General features: G+C 36.0%; 1 protein-coding gene across 1 annotated transcript in view; it reads left to right on the forward strand.

Moving 5' to 3' along the window:
- LOC150094212 (AFG1-like ATPase) overlaps positions 1 to 5,149 on the forward strand; it is a 299,001-nt gene extending 293,852 nt beyond the window's left edge. The window contains exon 13 of the mRNA XM_090411886.1: positions 1 to 5,149. This exon is cut by the window's left edge and continues 2,455 nt beyond it. The gene's annotated coding sequence lies outside the window, so the exon portion shown is untranslated.
- Positions 5,150 to 18,035: the final 12,886 nt, after the last annotated feature.

Genomic DNA, 18,035 nt, shown 5'->3' on the forward strand with positions numbered 1-18,035 from the left:
ATATTGTAAATAATAACTTAACATTAGGAAATAGCAAATATGTAACTGTTAGAGAAGTTTTACTAGCTGTCACAAATCAGAATATTTGCCTTTTAATTAATGAATTTTAAACAGTCCATTTTAGATTGATGTAATGTACTGCAGTCCTGAATTGTAAAGATCTAATATTCATGCATAATACCAATTCTTATGGATAATAAAGTTTATCTAATTAATATAAAAAAATACTGAAATGTATAAGTCATATGTTACATCTTTGCTTTTAAAGGATAAAGGGTAGACATTATTAATGTCTTTGGGGAGAAATAAATGTCAAGTCAAAAAGTTTAGGTAACTTTAAAATAAAGTTACCAAACTTTTTGACTTGCCATTGTTTTAGAGGCATCCTCAGGAGTGTATATATATATTAAAATAAAAACTAATAATTTTAATTTAAAAAGTTTCATGATGGTTTAAGTAGGGATGACACATGTTGGTACTTAGTTACAGTATAGCATCCAATATATATCTGTATTATAAAGTTCTAATATTTAAAATTTTATACTAATATGAAACAAGAATCATGGGATAGTCTTAGATTATCATATTTGCAGATTAGCATTTCTTATCAAAAAAGTTTTTGTATTAAAAAAAATTATAAATAAACTTCATCTAATTCTCATGAGTGAGTGTTGCTGGCTCTCTGACAATAGTGGATAGTTAATCAATGTAGAAGAATGAAGTCTAAAATTTCTTAGTGATTCCTATGTTATTATTCTGGTTCAGATTGAGTTTACTTGTTATGGGTTTGCATGTCTTGTTGAACTTAGACCCAAACAATTATCTTACCTTTGTCAGTGATTACAATTCTTTCAGTTTTGATTTGAGTGGTGACAATAACCATAGAATTTGACAGGCCTCATAACCACAGTGAATTTATTTAACTTTGTTTTTTAATCTTTTTCTGACATTCAGTGGTGTGTGTTTCATCTGTCCAAATAAAACAGGTAGGTCGAAAAGGGGTTTAAACATTTAATAACTTTTTGCCTTTTCTACAGCATGTTCCATGACAGCTGCTAATATTTCTGGTTGCAGTGCCCTAATTTCTCTTGAATGTTCTCTTTCTCAGTTTTTTGGGGTTTGTTCACATACACCTTTTCCTTCAGGTAGTCCCATTGGAAGAAGTTGGGAGCCATCAGATCTGGAGAATGTGATGGCCAATTAATTGTAAATCTTTGTGAAATTATTTGCTTGCCAGAAATGTGCCTTATGAGTTCCATTGTGGTTCTAGTGGTGTGGGCAGTGGCACCATCCTGCTGAAACCACACCTCAGGTCTGTCCTCTACCTCAGAGTGTACAGAATTTGCAATCATGGCCTGATATTATTCCCCAGTAATCGTCACTGCATTACTGTCATCATCTTGAAAGAAGTAAAGCCATAGAAAGAGCAAATATTTTCCTGTCCTGGCTGAATGGGGTCTAAGTGACTTGCCATGATCCAGGAGACCTCGTAAGAAGACTTGAATAGAATTAGTGAATGGGCACAGGGGCAGGGATGCCAGTTCAACATTGTAAAATGTAAGGTTTTAAAATTTGGAAAATAAAGATGGGATGTAGAATTTACGCTGAGTGGGGATATATATTGTTGGAGGTGGAGGAAATTACCGATCTGGAAGTGATGGTGGATAAATATATAAAGTTTAGAGGACATGTAACCAAAATTGTCAGGACAGCACGAGATTTTGGTTCTATTGTATAAGGCTCTGATTAGCCCACATATGGACTACTGTGCACAGATTTGGTCGCTTGGTTTTCAAAAGGATGAAGAGATGTCAGATAGGATCCAGAGGTGATTGACCAAAATAGTTTCTGATCTCTGGAATGTTGAATATGAAGAAAGGTTGAGACGATGCAATTTGCAGAGTCTACTGGATAGGAGGAAAAGGGGTGGGGAGGATGATATGATAGAGATGTACAAGTTGGTAAGGGATTGTTATAGGGTCAACATTGTAGAGACTTTTTTCATAAAATGGTGTGGGGGGGGAGGAACAAGAGTTCATCCCTGGGAGCTGTATAAGAGAGCTTGGGCAAGGGAGTGAGAAGCAGATTTTTTGGAGAGTCGTGAATGATTGAAATGCATTGCCTGAGTGCGTAGTGTCTGTGGAAAATTTGAATGTGTTTAAGCCACAGTATGATGAGATGTGCATGACAAAAGGGACCTCCTAGGTGAGTCTCTGACTATGGGATAATAATTGCCTCTCCATTCCCAAATGGTAACCAAACTTCTATTTGGGAGAAAAGGCATTATAGGAGAAGATTAGGGTCTAAAATAAATGGGTTGACTCTATTATTACAGGCTTGTCATCTCTTGATAATCATTTGAACAATATGCATATAAATATGGAATTAACATACTTATTTATTTTCACTTTATGTGTATATTTGTTTTTGTAAAAGGGGGATGGGAAAGGGGATTGAATCTTTTATGATCCTTGAAACATTATTTCAATGTGAGAAGTGCATGTCATGAACATCTTTTTAAATAATACATAGGAAGCAGTTATCTAATAACATTTTAGTTCTTCACTTCCATTCTTTTGTAGTAATTTTATAATAATATACAGCTATCCCATTATTTAGTTTTCATAACTTGAAATTATTCCTGATAGCAGTGAAGTTATATAAGTGTAGATTATTTACAACAAAAAAAAATAGCAAATTCATTTTTTTATATAAAATCATGTATGTTTTCAATTTAGCTTTGTTATAATTTTAACAAATCAGGTTAATAATAATAAAAAACACATTTGACTACACAGTGATGAAAATTATTGTTTGTCATATAAATAAAAATTTGAAGCATTTGTTTTTTTGACTGTTTTCTTATTGAAATTGATGGTTTTGAATATATCTTTTTATGTGAATCCTATTGACAAAAAAGTTGTAAACCTGTCATACATTAGTATCATGGATATGTTAAGGATTAGATAATCCAAAAACCCTGCTTGAAATCAACTGTGGAACTTTTTCAAGAATCCAATAAGTAGGGTGGTGAATTCATGCTGAGCAATGAACTTCACTATCATTTAATGACTTACAAACAACCATGCCACAGTGGATTTTTCTCACATATTTAAAAGCATCAAATTGTATTATGTTGCTGCTTCTCTTTGTAGATCTGGTAGACCATAACATTCTAACACTTCCTGTTACTTTGAAACCTCTATGTGTCCCTGACCTTTGATGTCCACTTAAATTTCTTTAGTATCCTAAATGACATTATACATAAATAAATTCTTCTAATACCATTTCATTGCCCAATTGCAGCTGATTGGGCAATAAAATTGGTGCAGCTGATCATATCCTCTTAGTTGTCTCTAATAGTTGAGTTTGTGACTGTCAGTGATGTGTGGTTGATAGTGCAAGAGTACAGCAGACAGTTGTTGCCATCTTCTATGAAGGAACAAAAAAGTCATACTTTCTTATGCCAAAGATTGACTAACTTATAAACCAGCTGTAGAAAGGCTAGAAGAAGTTCTTCTGCTAGTCTAGCATTACAGAAATAACCACAAGCCTACATAGATATTTTGAATGACATTTACACAAAAACACAAGGAAATAAGTAAATAATATTTATTTAAAAGTCATATATTTCAGCCTGAATGTTACAGGCCATCATCAGTGGCAATGTTAGTTAATTACATAAACAATGGAATTGATTTGCCTTATGACACAAGTATCTCTCAAAGAACAACTGAATGACATTAAAATTAGTAATATTGATATTTTTATTTACTTCAGTTATATTTGTTACTCCTTTGTTTCACCTTAATTTTTTTTATTGAAAAATGTGAATATTTGATTTGTTTTATTCTATATCTGTTTTGCAATTCTATTTTTTTTTGTATTAGATAAATTAATTTCATTATTTATTAATGTTCACTAAAAATAATGAGTAAAAAACTGCATGGATGGAATGCCTTTGCAATCTATATTTGTGTATATTAGTGTTCATGTGGAACTACATTAATACAGAGGCATTAGTTTTAGAGAACTCTGTAGTTAACATTACATTTAGAATATTGATGAATTTCAGTTCTGTGTTATGCTTCATGGATAATTCAGCTTCATAACTAAGAGCCTTAATTCATTTTCTATATATTGATTACATACTGACAGAAGGTCAGACTTGTTCTCTGAGTTAATCAACCATATATCTAGTAATGACAAGTGGCTTAAATTTAACACTTAGTATTAAAGAAAAGGTACAGTATTCTCCTTTAATATATAATATAATAATGATGAATATAAAGTACAGACAATTTTTTTTTTTAAGATGGAAAGGTCAGTTCCAGCAACTGCAATTACTGAGTACTTTAGTCAGAATTATCTTTAATATTGCAAGCTGTCTTATCTCTCATTTTTTAATGTTTTTGATTTAATGATACCATTTTGATTAATATCAGTTGCAAAAAATCATAAGAAATGGTATTATTCTGATGCACAGTGTAAAAATAAATTATTTTCAGATATCATTATATAGTAATATAGTATTGGAAAAAATCCAAAAATTGTTTGGTATGTATATCAAAGAGTTTATTATTATGACTATAGAATTGTTATTGAAAACTAAGGAGATAAATCACTTCATAAAATGGCCATTTGTTCCTCCATATTTCATCTTTTGTATTAAGGCCATCCTCAGGAGTATATATACAGTACATACAAAATATGGAAGAAACAGTGAAGAATAAATTCTTTACTGATGAAATGGTTGTTTGTCTCATATGATGTTTATTATTTTTTATTTATTATTATGATTTTTTGAAATGCATACATTTTCAAATCTGGACCTGTTATTTCTAAAGGCTTATACATAGATTATGTCTGTCCCAAAGTGCCATATATAATAATAAGCTCCTAGCTTATTATCACAAAAGATTAATCACACATCCCCAAATCATTTCATAATTTATAGATGAGCCCTAATATGCACAATAAAATTTAAAAATAAGTAAGAGAATCTCATTTGTTGTACATGAAAAAATGTGTAAGATAAAATAATGATAGATAATATGTAAAATAGTTTGAATATGTATATATATTAAATTATATGTGTGGGACTTAATTTTAGTCAGACCTATTTATATCATGCAGAATGATTCCTGCAGTGTTTTGATGAAAGTAATAAAAATTGTTTCACTGTTATATGTGAGTTCTATTTTTTTTCATAAGAATCTTAAAGCATTCTTATATGTAATATTTCATTATTACAATGATTGATATGTGCAAAAAATCTAAATTTCAATTTACTCTTTTTTCACATGTTTACAACAGGCCATATAATAGCATATGCAGTGCATCCCAGGTAGGTGCATTTTTACAAAGTTATCAATTCTTGCAAGGGCAGCAATTTAAAGTTTTTTGTAGAATTTTCTTTTAAAATGATGGCTTCGGATGCCTGAGTGATATGTATTATTAGAATACTGATACACACACACACTTTTAAACCAAAGAATTTTAAGAAATTTGAAGAAGAAAAAAAAATAATACTAAAAAATGCACTTCTTAAGTGTTCCATCCTCTTATTTTTCTCCATAGTAAAACCTGGTTCAACTAGGTAACAGACCCCTTTGTAAACTATATATTTGCTAAACAAATTTATTAATTTCAATTAACTGTTCCCCTGTTAAGTAAATTAAGATGCTACAACTGAATTGCACAATGTAATCCCTCCACACATCAATGATCCTTCTCTTAACATCCTCAATTCTTTTGCCATCCATTAATCCTGAACTAGTCTGACCAAAGAGATATACAAGAGCATCATTAGTCCCATTTTCCTACAAGAAAAGCTTACTGACAACAGTATTCCGAGCTTTATTAGTTTCCTATTAATATAAACCTGTCCATTCACAATTTGTATCTATGCCACTTACTTACCAAACTGTATAGACTTATTTTTGCCCATCTTAAATTTTAATTCCCAGTTCTCTACTTACTATGCTGTACTATTTTGAACCACATCATTTTTAAAAGACTTCCCTCTAAACACTGTTTCTTCTGAAGAATTCCCTCTAAATGCCAATTCTTCTTATCTATTTATCACCTAATTTCTTAAACATCTCATTCAATAATTGTCAGTACTCACTTGGTACATTTGGAACTAAATTACAATGACAATGTAACTGCAGAATTACTTGTACAATAATGTGCCATTTATTCAACCTTCAAAATGATGCTTCAATCATCCAACCCTTGTATGTCAAGTGTTGGATGATTGAAATGACTTCTAGCACTGCACCATGTAATTGTCCTTTCAGTTATCAGAAAGGCAAACTGGCTTCTCACTGTTGTTGAATAAATAGTAAATTAATTTAGATATAATGTAAGCATAAACTACTACATGTTTTGCTATCCACTGACTAACTGCTTCATCGGGATGATGAATGTACTAGAGAATATATACAAAAAAAAAACTGAGTTTTGAAAACATAAATTAATAATAATATAGGTTAGCACACATGACATATCAAATGTAAAATGATCATTGTCATTCAAGGCTTTTATATGGTTGTGCATAAATGGAGATCTGATAAGCTACATAAATATATGCATAAGAGACTTCCAAATATGAAATTGGGGCCCTACTTCCCATGGGTGCCATGTGATAATATCACTGCAGAGGATTCCTTAAAAAGAGATCGTCTTTTAGGTAAGCCAAGGATGACCAATTCATATCATGATGTTCTGAGAAAGCATGCAGTGTAGATACTTTTATCTTTTCTGCTATATTCAACATTACACAGGTGTTGAACACTGCCTTTTGGCAAATGTAGGAAATTCTAGTAGGGTGTGAAGAGGTTTAAAAGCATTTCCTAATGTTGACTTGATTTAGAAACTTGGCAAAACTTTAAGGAACCATGCTTCAAGACTTATTAAAGATGGTGAAACAAAAAAGATGCTTAATCTTCTATCCTACCAATTTCTTCAAAATAGTTACTCAGAAAAGTTGCTAAATAAATTTACTCTTGTCTGAGAAACCAACTCAAAAAACGGATTATAAAGGTAACATATCCTTATCATACATTGATAAGGTAAAGAAATGTTAGCACAATTTCAAACAAAAAATAAAGTCGGTATCAGAATGGCTTTTGAACCTGTTCACACACCTTGCAGAACCTCCATTATGCTAGTAACCATCTAAAGGTCTTGCACAGCAATGAATGTTTTATACTCGATGTGTCAAGTGACATTCATGACTGACCTTAGCTATTATCAATGCTATAGGTGGTGATATAGCTGGAATGAAGGAACCAATAGCTTATACGGGAATTATGGTGAATGAAGTGGAGATGAATAGTCTTACAAGACCTCAATGTGAATACATCTGTGGGATTGGATGGTTTACCAGCTCGTGTCATACGTGAAGCAGCTAAAGATTTGTCAGTGCCTTTGACCATTTTGTTTAATTTGAGTCTCAGGTCTGGGTTAGTCCCGAGGGGATGGAAAGAGGGGGAAAATAGTTCCACTGCATAAAGGAGACTCCAAGACTGCTGTTATAAATTACCAACCGATCAGCATATCAGGAGTCGTTGTCAAGGTCTTGGAGAATATCGTCAAGAGGAAAATACAGGACTGGATAGATGAAAATGGGATACTGTATGGGGGACAGCATGGTTTTGTGAAGGGTAGATCATGCCTCAGTAACTTGCTCACATTTTTATAACACAGTGACGGCTGAACTGGATAACGGTAATGGATTTACAGTGATACTGCTGGACCTTGCTAAGGGCTTTGACAGGATACCACATGGAATTCTAATCAGTAAACTGCAGCATATGGGGATGGATATAAGGTTGGTGAGATGGATAGGAGGGTGGTTGATGGAAAGATATCAGAGAGTAGTTTATTCAGGAGTAGAGTCCAAAAGATGGCCTGTGACTAGTGGTGTGCCGCAGGGTTCTGTTCTTGGACCACTACTGTTTAATTTGTTCATTAACGATGTAGGAAAGGATCTGAGAGAAACTGTTCATTTGTTTGCTGATGATGCAAAGTTGGGTAGAGCAATAGTGAATGCACAGGACGTCAAAATTTTGCAGGGTTATGCATTTTGGGGTGAAAAGATTAGCAGCAGTATACTAAATTGGTGGAACTGTACTCCAGGAGATTGACAAGGCCAGGGATTTGGTAGTGTTGGTGGATAGGGAGTTGAAGTTTAGGGAGGCACATTGCAAAAGTGGCTAAATCAGCTCATCAAATCATTTGGTTACTGAAGAATACTTTGACGAGCAGAGACAAGCAAGTTATTGTTCCTCTGTATCGAGCCTTGATAAGACCCCCATCTAGACTATTGTGCCCAGATTTGGACACCAGAGTTTCTTCTTGATGGGTAGGAGGTGGAGAGGATCCAGAGACGAGTGACAAAGATGATAACAGGTCTATGGAATGAACCTTATGAGAACAGCTTGAAGATTTGTGGGTTGCAGAGTTTGGTTGATAGGTAGAAGAGGGGTGATATGATTGAGACATTCAAATTACTGAAGGGTTGCTATAAGATTAATTCAGAAGATATTTTTGAGAACAGGACTGGTAGTGGGAGGACTAGGGCCATCCATATAAACTAGGCAAGAGTGTGGTTAGCAAGGGTGTTAGAGCTAGGTTTTTTACTTGGAAAGTGGTAAATGAGTGGAATAAGCTGCCAGAGTCTGTTGTGGGTGCCATGACTGTGAATGAGTTCAAGGTGAGGTATGATAGATTCTGTGTGAATGTTGACTAGTTGTTCTTGACATGATGTTAAGGCCTCCCTCGATGAGTCTAAGGACTCCTTGGAGTTGCCCTTAATAATAATAATAATAATAATAATACTTGGACTAATAAACATTGAAGGATAACTTGAATGAGTGCATACTGTAGAGAGGTAACGGCAACAGACAATATTGTTGAGCTACTGAGTGATCATTTTGCAAGCGTATATCATCCAATTGAAGATATTGTTATGACAAGTAACAGGGACTGATGCGAGAAGAGAGGTTGAAGAATTGGAGGTACTTAGTATATTGCAGAATCTGAATGCAAATACAACTGGAATATCAGCTGACATTTTACAAGAATATGCAGGAAACTGGTGATGCCTTTGACTAGGCTGTTTAATTTAAGTCTCAGCTTAGGCAATCCCAAGAGAGTGGAAGGAAGGCAAAATAACTCCTTTGCATAAAGGATCTAAGTCTGTGGTAGCAAATTATAGACCAATTAGTATCTCAGGAGTGGTGGTAAAAGTACTGGAAAAGTTGGTCAAAAAGAATTCAGTAATGGGTGGATAAGAATGATACTCTATGAGAGGCAGTGTGGGTCAGTTTATCTGCTAACTTTTTATAATAGAGTGACAACTGACGGATAAAGGGAATGACTACACGATGATACTGGTGGATTTTGCATAGCTGTTTGACAGAATACCACATGGAACTCTTATGCAAACCAACAAATGGGGATGGATAGAAAACTGGTGATATAGAATAAAAGGATGGCTGATGGACAGATAGCAAAGTAATGCAACAGATAACAAAGCTGGCCTGATTGACCAAGCGGTTAGCATATCTGCTCTCCAGCCAAAAGGCTGTGGGTTTGAATCCCACTGTGGGTATGGATGTTTGTGAAAATACTAGTGGTAGCAGTGGCATTGGTGTAGATGATGATAATGGTAGTTGCAGTTTATTATAGTTGATGGACTGAGTGGTGGAGACAGAGAGCTGTAGAGTAGCCACTGTAAAACTTATATACTTTACATTTGAGCATTTCCATGTCAATATCAACTGCTGCTGCCCTTCTACATTTCAGCTTCTCCATGGCTTTTTCTATCTCAAATATTGTTATGTACTCTTAATCACATTCCCTATTCAGTATTTTCTAGCACTATCCAATTACTGCTTATCTCATTTAAGAATCTTTCAGAGTGATTACTCCAAACATCTAAGATGTTGAAAGTTTTTCCACTTGGTTATGCTATAAATTAAAGATGCCAAGAAATTATATTCTTGGTTTAATCCTTTATCCAAGTGTAAGCAAACAAAGTTTGCACATGAGGTAACTTCTGTCTTGGAACCACCTTTATGTAATCGAACTATCTCACCCTCTTTCCACTTCCTTGAAACCATGCCAGAGCTGAGACATATTAAACAACTTCGTCAGAGGCACTGCCAGTTCACTTGCACATTTTTGTAACACACGAGCTGCCATATCGTCCAGGCTCGCTCACTGTATATTTACATTGATATTTTTCAATATACTGAGTACCTCCAGTTCATTTACCTCAATTCTCACATCAGTAACTGAAAATCACCACCTGGATGATATACCCTTGCAATGTGATCACTTAGTAATTGAACTATTTTTTTGTTTCTGCCACTTTCCTACCATCAGCACTGAGTAACGTTATCTTTATATAATCATTCTTTCTCTTACAATTTCATTGGCAACCACAGCCGTTCTCATTTCTATCCTATCATACCAAGACAGCAAACTCAATTCTTACTTTCTTGCTCTTCATTTTTGCTGCTTCCAACTCTTCATATCCTCTCACATTCAGGGTCGATCTGAGAGTATCTGATGCCCCTAGGCAAAGAAAATTTAGGCGCCCCTATATATTGTCTCTCTCTATGTATTTTGTCATTCTCACACAAGCACACGTACACCTACACGTGGATATTTATAAAAATAATAAATAGAGAAAGGCGAAAATAATGTAGGATCATTAGCCAGAACCAGGACGGCTTGGCTTCTTTCAGTTTTTTATTATTAATCAAGGTTTTACTAAGTTTTTTCGAAGGTTGTAATTTTCCCCGAACTATGTAACAAAAGCTGGCACCCAGAAGTCTTAGCGCCCCTAAGCGATTGCCTAGATTCGCCTAATGATAAAACCGGCCTGCTCTCATTGCATGTTTCTCACCTTTCAAATCATTTTTGCGAGCCAAAACAATTAACTCGTTCACTTCTTTTTTTTCTGCAAACTTACAGCTTCACTAACATCAGTGGCATATTTAGGTATAGGCTCGGGCCTAGAGCGGCAAATTTTGAGAGGCGGCGGAAATTTCCAGGCTCTCAGTTTTTAATTATAACATGTTCCTTATATGCCGCATCTACTCACAAGTAGAGAAATATTTTTCTTTTCCTCTTTGTAAGTTTAGTTTGCAAGCATATTGGCATGTTATCGGATTCTGCATAACTACACAGACCGAGACAAGTGCACGGAAAGCTACTGTATTGTTGTCGGTAACTGGACGCAAAGCAATAGGGATTGGTGAATTTGATCCCTTTCTTGCTAAGCACATTGCCAAAAGCGGGGAAAAAAAGGAAAAAGTTTCGTTTCCTATATTTCCTTTGAGGAATTTATTAAAATAATGGGTGAGAAAGTAATCGTATTTATTGTGGAAGAACTTAAAATAGCGTAGTACTATTCCATAAGTGTTGACTCAACACTAGACTTGTCTCATGTTGATCAGCTGTCCTTCATTGTGCGATAGGTGAAAGAACACGGAACTCCTGTGTAGCGTTTCTTGCGTTTCATTCCTAACGTAAGTCACAAATCGGAAGAGTTACAAGAAGCGGTTTTGACTTTACTAAACGAGCTTGGAATTTAAGCAGCAAATTGCAGAGGGCAGGCATATGATAATGCTAGTAACATGTCAGGCAAGTATATACACAGGGCTGCAAGCAAGAATTCTTGAAATAAATCCATTGGCAGAATTCACACCGTGCGCTAGACATTCTCTGTCTCGAATTGGTACTCGCGCTGCCGAATCTTGTCCATACTCTTCTGCATTTTTTTGATGTCCTTCAGGAACTATACGTATTTTTCACACCTTCAACACATCGGTGGAGTGTTCTAAGAAAGCACCTGGAAACTGGAAACTTCTGCAAAAGTAATCAAACGTCCTTCGCCTACTTGTTGGTCAGCTCGTGACTATGCCTGTCTGAGTCTTCGTGAGGGATGGACGGAAATAATTTCCACTTTGTCCGAAATTGAAGATGACACCACCCAGAAGAAAGTTACGTGATGTTAAACAAGTGGGATTCTATGGCAACTTCAGTCACTGGAAGTTGGGATCATGACCTTCCCATAGGCAGGTCATGAGGGATGGCACTTCTCATATGAGGAGAGGCACTTTTGCGGGCCTAGGGGCGAGAAATACCTAAATACGCCACTGACTAACACCCTTTATTTTTGCGCCTGAAGAACATGCTTTCGTTACTTTTCATTACGTATTGTTATTTGTATGGGTCCTACATGGAGTTAAAAGTCCACTGAGACAAAAGGAGTCCGCGTAATTGTGCAATTTCTTTCCGCACCGGCATCTCATCATCCACATCTTTCAAACTCTTATTCGTGTTTTGTGCACCGGCTTTCGCTGCTTCAACCACATTCTCCGTAACACTTTTACTTTTACAATCCTGCCTTACATCCTTAATATCAGTGACTTCATTCTTCCGCTTCCGATACGACTCGCATTTCTTGCATTCGCTCTCGAATTAATGAATACATTTAATACACGCTACATCGCATTAAATCGAATCAATATTGATGTCTTAGCCGCCATTTTTCTCGTACCCATCAGTGGCATAACGTAGAACTCTTTTGGCGTGATTTCGTTTTATAATTTATAAATAATCTCTCTTGTCTATTCATGCTCAAATATGTTTTACTGTTGGACTGTCGTAATGTGTGGTACATCCCTTGAGGATATACTAATTCTCACATTTGTGATTTCCATTATAAAACAGTCTTGTTAATCTACAACATGGCGTTTTGATATCTTTTTTTTTAAGATCTCAAGTTACAATTTTGCTTTTGTAATGTTGCAAGTTACAAGAACTAAGAAATTGAATTTCTTAAATCCTAATTATTCAAAGCATAGTAAAATTTTGTGGAGTAAGTTTTGTATTATACAAATCACATAGCTTAATCCCTCTTTTCAAATGGCCATTATTCTCCAAAAAATTAAAACAAGTACACATGCGTCTGCACACACACACAAACCTGTTGAAAGTATTTTTGAACTTCATCTTTGAGCTTGTTATTGAATGTATATAGCCCAATAAACGGAACACTGAGCAATAAATGCTATTGGAAACAAAATTCTAGAAAATAGGTCAATTTTATCAGGTGAAAAAATGTTTCTTTCTTGTTCTATGGCTGGTGTCCATTTAGCACATTTCTTGACTTCCTGTAAAATTAACAATTACAAATCTAATGCAAAATAATTTGTATATACATCAAATGTAATAAATGAGAAACGTCTAGCAGTATATTATATTTGACAAGAAATTATCATATTCAAAATCCGTATTTTTTGCGGATGGCTTAAAAACATGGGAATAAGCATACAACAAGCATTTTGCATTTGTCATAACTTGGCTCGCTTTTTGACTTCATATAGTTTGCCTTGAATATCACTGTTATGTAAAACATGTTTCCTAGAAAACATTGTATTGCAAGTGTCAGCTGCTCATTAGTCTGGATGACATCGTGCATTGCAGCTATAAGTTCAGTTCACATTATGGATTGGATGTTTCTTAGTAAATGTTTGGTCTCTAGTGCAGAGTTCTCAAACGATCTGTGACTTGTCCACTCTCACGATAATGATGTACTATAGGTTTTAAACCTTCCAAGAGTGAGATTTGGGTTAAATTAAATTTTTACTGAAGTTAAATGCTCGTATTTTTAACTATAAATAAAAAAAATTGTTTCAATATATTTAACTTCTGATCTTGGATTGACATTCTTGAGGCGACTCATTGAGATTTGTGTATCCTATTTTTAGTGACTTTGGTTGCGAGTCTTCTCCAGAGGCGAGTACCAGTTAGTTACTAGATCTCTTCTATTTCTCTCTTTTTTCCCCTATTTCTTCTCTTAACTTAGAATTTAGGATTAGGAATAGAAACTAAATGGGCGAACCCCATTGGGAAATTCTAGAGTTCGAGCAGGCGTTTCACAATTCAGAAATGTTTGTGACTTCTTGCAAACGAAATGGCCCGATTGACTCCAAGTTCACCTTGAGAAGCCAATACCACTCTGATCATCGACACCAGACTAAAGTTTCAGACTCTGTACTCACTATCTGGCGCATATCTAACCCAGGAAACAGCTGAAGAACAAGATGGAGTCTGTTCTGCTAACTCAGAAGAAAAACACGGCATAAGGCACCAAGACCAAACGAAATTGCAACACCCATGGAAGCAGAAGCAAACCAAAGGAAAGAAAAAGTTTCTCCTGTTATCCTGTGAACCATGGAACAATGGAGGATAGTGGTCACTGCCTTAAAAACCATAAAATAAAATTTAGGAAAGCCAGGAGCACGATTAAAACGTCGATACCATACGTTCACTTTAAAAAGTGAAAAAAAAAACCTTCAAAATAGGTACTGCGCGTTATTACGGAATCCGTCGCCACCGAGAAAATCACAAGAGACCTCCAAAACCGCCGGCTAAACCTAATTCAAGTTAGCCGGATTCTCCGAGCTGATTAACGGCCAATGCTTCTTGTCCTAGAGGAAATTAGTGACAGTACTGAGAAATCTGCGACATAAAAACATTTTGCAACCTGGATATAAAACTAGAACCATTAAGGCGAAGGTTATCAATTGGATTATGCCACCAATGTTAAAAATTGGGCCACTCGCAACGTTGCTGCCGCAATGCCGATTTTCACTGTGATAAATGTGCCAACTGCGATGGACCACATTCTGTCAACTACAGAGGGTGTAAGCAATATTTTGTCACCCAATAATCAAAAGAAAACCCAAGAGCCTGTCAACCACTAGACGGGCACCCACAGCAAATGCTAACCCCTAGTGGAAAAACAAACCACCCAAGAAGGTGCCTCATGCGCGAAGGTGGTGGTTTCAAAGCCTGTAAAGAAAAAAAGAACTTTCAACCAAATCCAGCAAAACTGCAGTCGTAGCAGCCACTCTGGGCGAAATATTAATCGAATTCAGCAAAGCAAACCCCAAGAAGGACTCTACAAACAATCCTAACTGCACTAGTCGATGGCTAACAAGCATAGAAGTCCAAACTACAGTTGGGTTGTGGAACAGCACTGGTGTAGGAAACAAAAGTGTTGAGGTGATCTTTGCAAGTGAAACGCAAATTCAACCGACCCAGTACTAAGTACTAGCGGGGGGAGGGGGGGCACAGCCATATTTTTCAGACTCAATATAGTACAATGAAATTATAAATCTTGACACTATGAACATAGAAATCACAGGAGTGGAGGTCCAAACTGCATTTTCGTGTTCCTGAAAATATACTCCGTAACTCCAAACAAACAGTTAAGGGAAGAAGATGGCTGAAATTCTAGACAACATGAGACAATGCTAATAGCAGGAGACTTGAACGCTAAGCACACATTCTGGAACAGCAGAACTACAAATCGAAACAGTAGAACCCTCAATGACTTTGTTCCCACTAGGGACACGGTGATCACAGGAGTTCCAGAACCCATGTAGTGCAATGTGAAAAGATTTCTTAATGTCCTTGACATAGTGATACTACAAAATATCGCACGTCAATACCAGAAAAATTCGATAAACTACCTTAGCTCTGACCACAACCCAGTTTTACTCCACCTTGGCTTACAACACGAAATAACCCAGATCGGGTCCCAACTGTCAAATGGACAAAACTAACGACCGCTCTACGCGAATCTGTAGGGATAGTTCCAGCATCAACTCATAGAAAAAAATCGATGACTCAATTTCCAGCCTAGAAAAGCAGATAACAGCTGCAATGGTGGATGTGCCGCGTACAAACTCCGACTGACCGACTTTCAGATAAGATTAAAAACCTGATCCGTGAAAAGTACGGAGTCAGGCGCCAATACCACAAAACACTGGCCCAGAACACCGACAAGCGCTCAATAGGGCTACAAAGGAAGTTCGGTATGTACTTAAAACCTATCGAAATCAACAGTGGGAGGAAAAACTCCAGTTCTTAAACACAGAGAACTAGACGCTTTGGAAATGGCCAAAGCTCTATACATAGACCTTAACTCTCTTTCATCAATCCATGGTGAACGTTATGGTTCACCATGATGTAGACAAAGTTGAAGCATTTGCTGACAGCCTAGAGAAACAGTGTAGTACAAACTATATCCATGCAGATCTAGATTTCATCAGTAAATTACACACCTGGGTACCCCCATCCAACTGACATTACCTGTTGAGGTAAGTGAAATCATCACCAAAATTAAGAATAGGAAAGCGCCAGGCCCACATGGAATTTCTAACAAAATTATCAACGCCTGCTACATAAAGCCGTGATGCATATTGATGCAATATTAAGATATCACTACTTCGCTGCACGATGAAAAGTAGCAGATGTGATCTTAATTGGAAAAGATGCACACCTCCCAAAACTATTGCGCAATCACCCTGCTTTCCGGCCTAGAAAAAATCTGCAGTACTATTAGTATTTACCTAGAGAGGGTAAATACTAATAGTACTGCAGAAATCACTAAAGAATTAAATCTCATCGCTGATGAGCAATTTGGATTCCCGGAGAACCACTCCACAGAACAAGTTCTCAGATTTCTGGGAAACATAAGCCTAGGGTTCAACTTGAAGCAATACATGGGGGAGAACCTCCTAGACATTGCCAAAGCATTTGACAAAATATGGCAAACTCCTAAACGCCAAATTCCCGCTAAGACTGATCAAACTTGCCATCGTGCAAGTTTGCGATCGCAAACTCCGATTGAGGATAGAGGGAAATAGATCGTCTGAACACAGCATCACTGCAAGCGTCCCCCAGGACTCCCTGCTATCTATGTGGCTGACATCCAACGCACAATTGCCGCTACAATGGCCCTATACGAAGATGATACTACAATAATGACGTGCTCCGTGCGAACTAGATTGTGGTCGGCGGTAGATGGCGTTGGTGGATTGAGTAGTGGAGACAGAGAGTTGTGGAGTTGATGCCCTCCCTCGATGAGTCTTTGGACTCCCTGGAGGTATTGTGTAATAATAATAATAATAATAATAATAATAAAATCCTGATATTATTATCAAAAGATAATTAATTATAAAGAATTAAAGAGGAGAGGCCCACATTTAGAGGAGATGGCATGTTCAGCAAGTCCATAATTTTCTGATTTATTGAATCTAAAGCTGTCTAGATGTTCATTATGACAAGCACGTTCAGATCTACCGATTTGGCTGAAGCATAATAAACCACAAGCACAGGGAATTTGATGGATATTAGGGTAGGCCAAAGAAGGAGGTTTGTCTTGGAGAACTTAAAAGGAGTTAAGTTTATTAATTGGGAAAAAAAGCTACTCTGAGACCAATGGAGTTAAATTACTTGGAGATTCTTTTCAGAAACGCCTCTGACATATGAGATGTTGATATGGTTGACTTCTTGGGAGACTGGCATAACTTCATAACTCTTATTTACCTTGTTCACAAAAGACTCGGTGAAGCCATTAACAAGAAAGTGGTTTTGATAAAATGTATTTTTCTCAGTTGAGCACAGAGTGTGAGCTCAATGAATAAGAGATTTAATAATGTCTGGTTTTTGACAAAGAATAGTGATATGACTGAGAATGAACACATTTAATGGCCTATCATTTTATGGCATTAAACATTCTGACATAAGGTTTCCTGTTGTATTAATTTATGGAATTTAAATGTCTATGTAGTACATTTCAATTAGTTAACAAATATTTCGTGTTACGTGCTTCTTCTACCTTCAAACAGCCTCAGATTCACTGTTGTAGTCTGTTTTAATCAATTTCCAATTTTGCTGGACATATTTGGCTATAATTTAAAACGGAGACTGTATGTATTTTCAAAATTACACAGAAATTCCCATAAAGGTGACTGTGGATAGTGCTTTTGAGATAAAAAAAAATCCTTTAATGCCTTTTACTTTCCCAAAATAACTGGGTAGAATTTTTTTGGCTCTAAGTAATATTTTTTGGAAATTGGCAATCATCCATCCTTAGTCACAATGTAAAACTCAAGACCATCAATGATTTTGAAGACTAAGGGAGGAGAATTTGT

Source organism: Typopeltis vanoorti, chromosome 22 (assembly GCF_054136105.1).
Source record: "Typopeltis vanoorti isolate ZY-2024b chromosome 22, IOZ_Tvanoo_1.0, whole genome shotgun sequence".
Taxonomy (NCBI): Eukaryota; Metazoa; Arthropoda; class Arachnida; order Uropygi; family Thelyphonidae; genus Typopeltis; species Typopeltis vanoorti.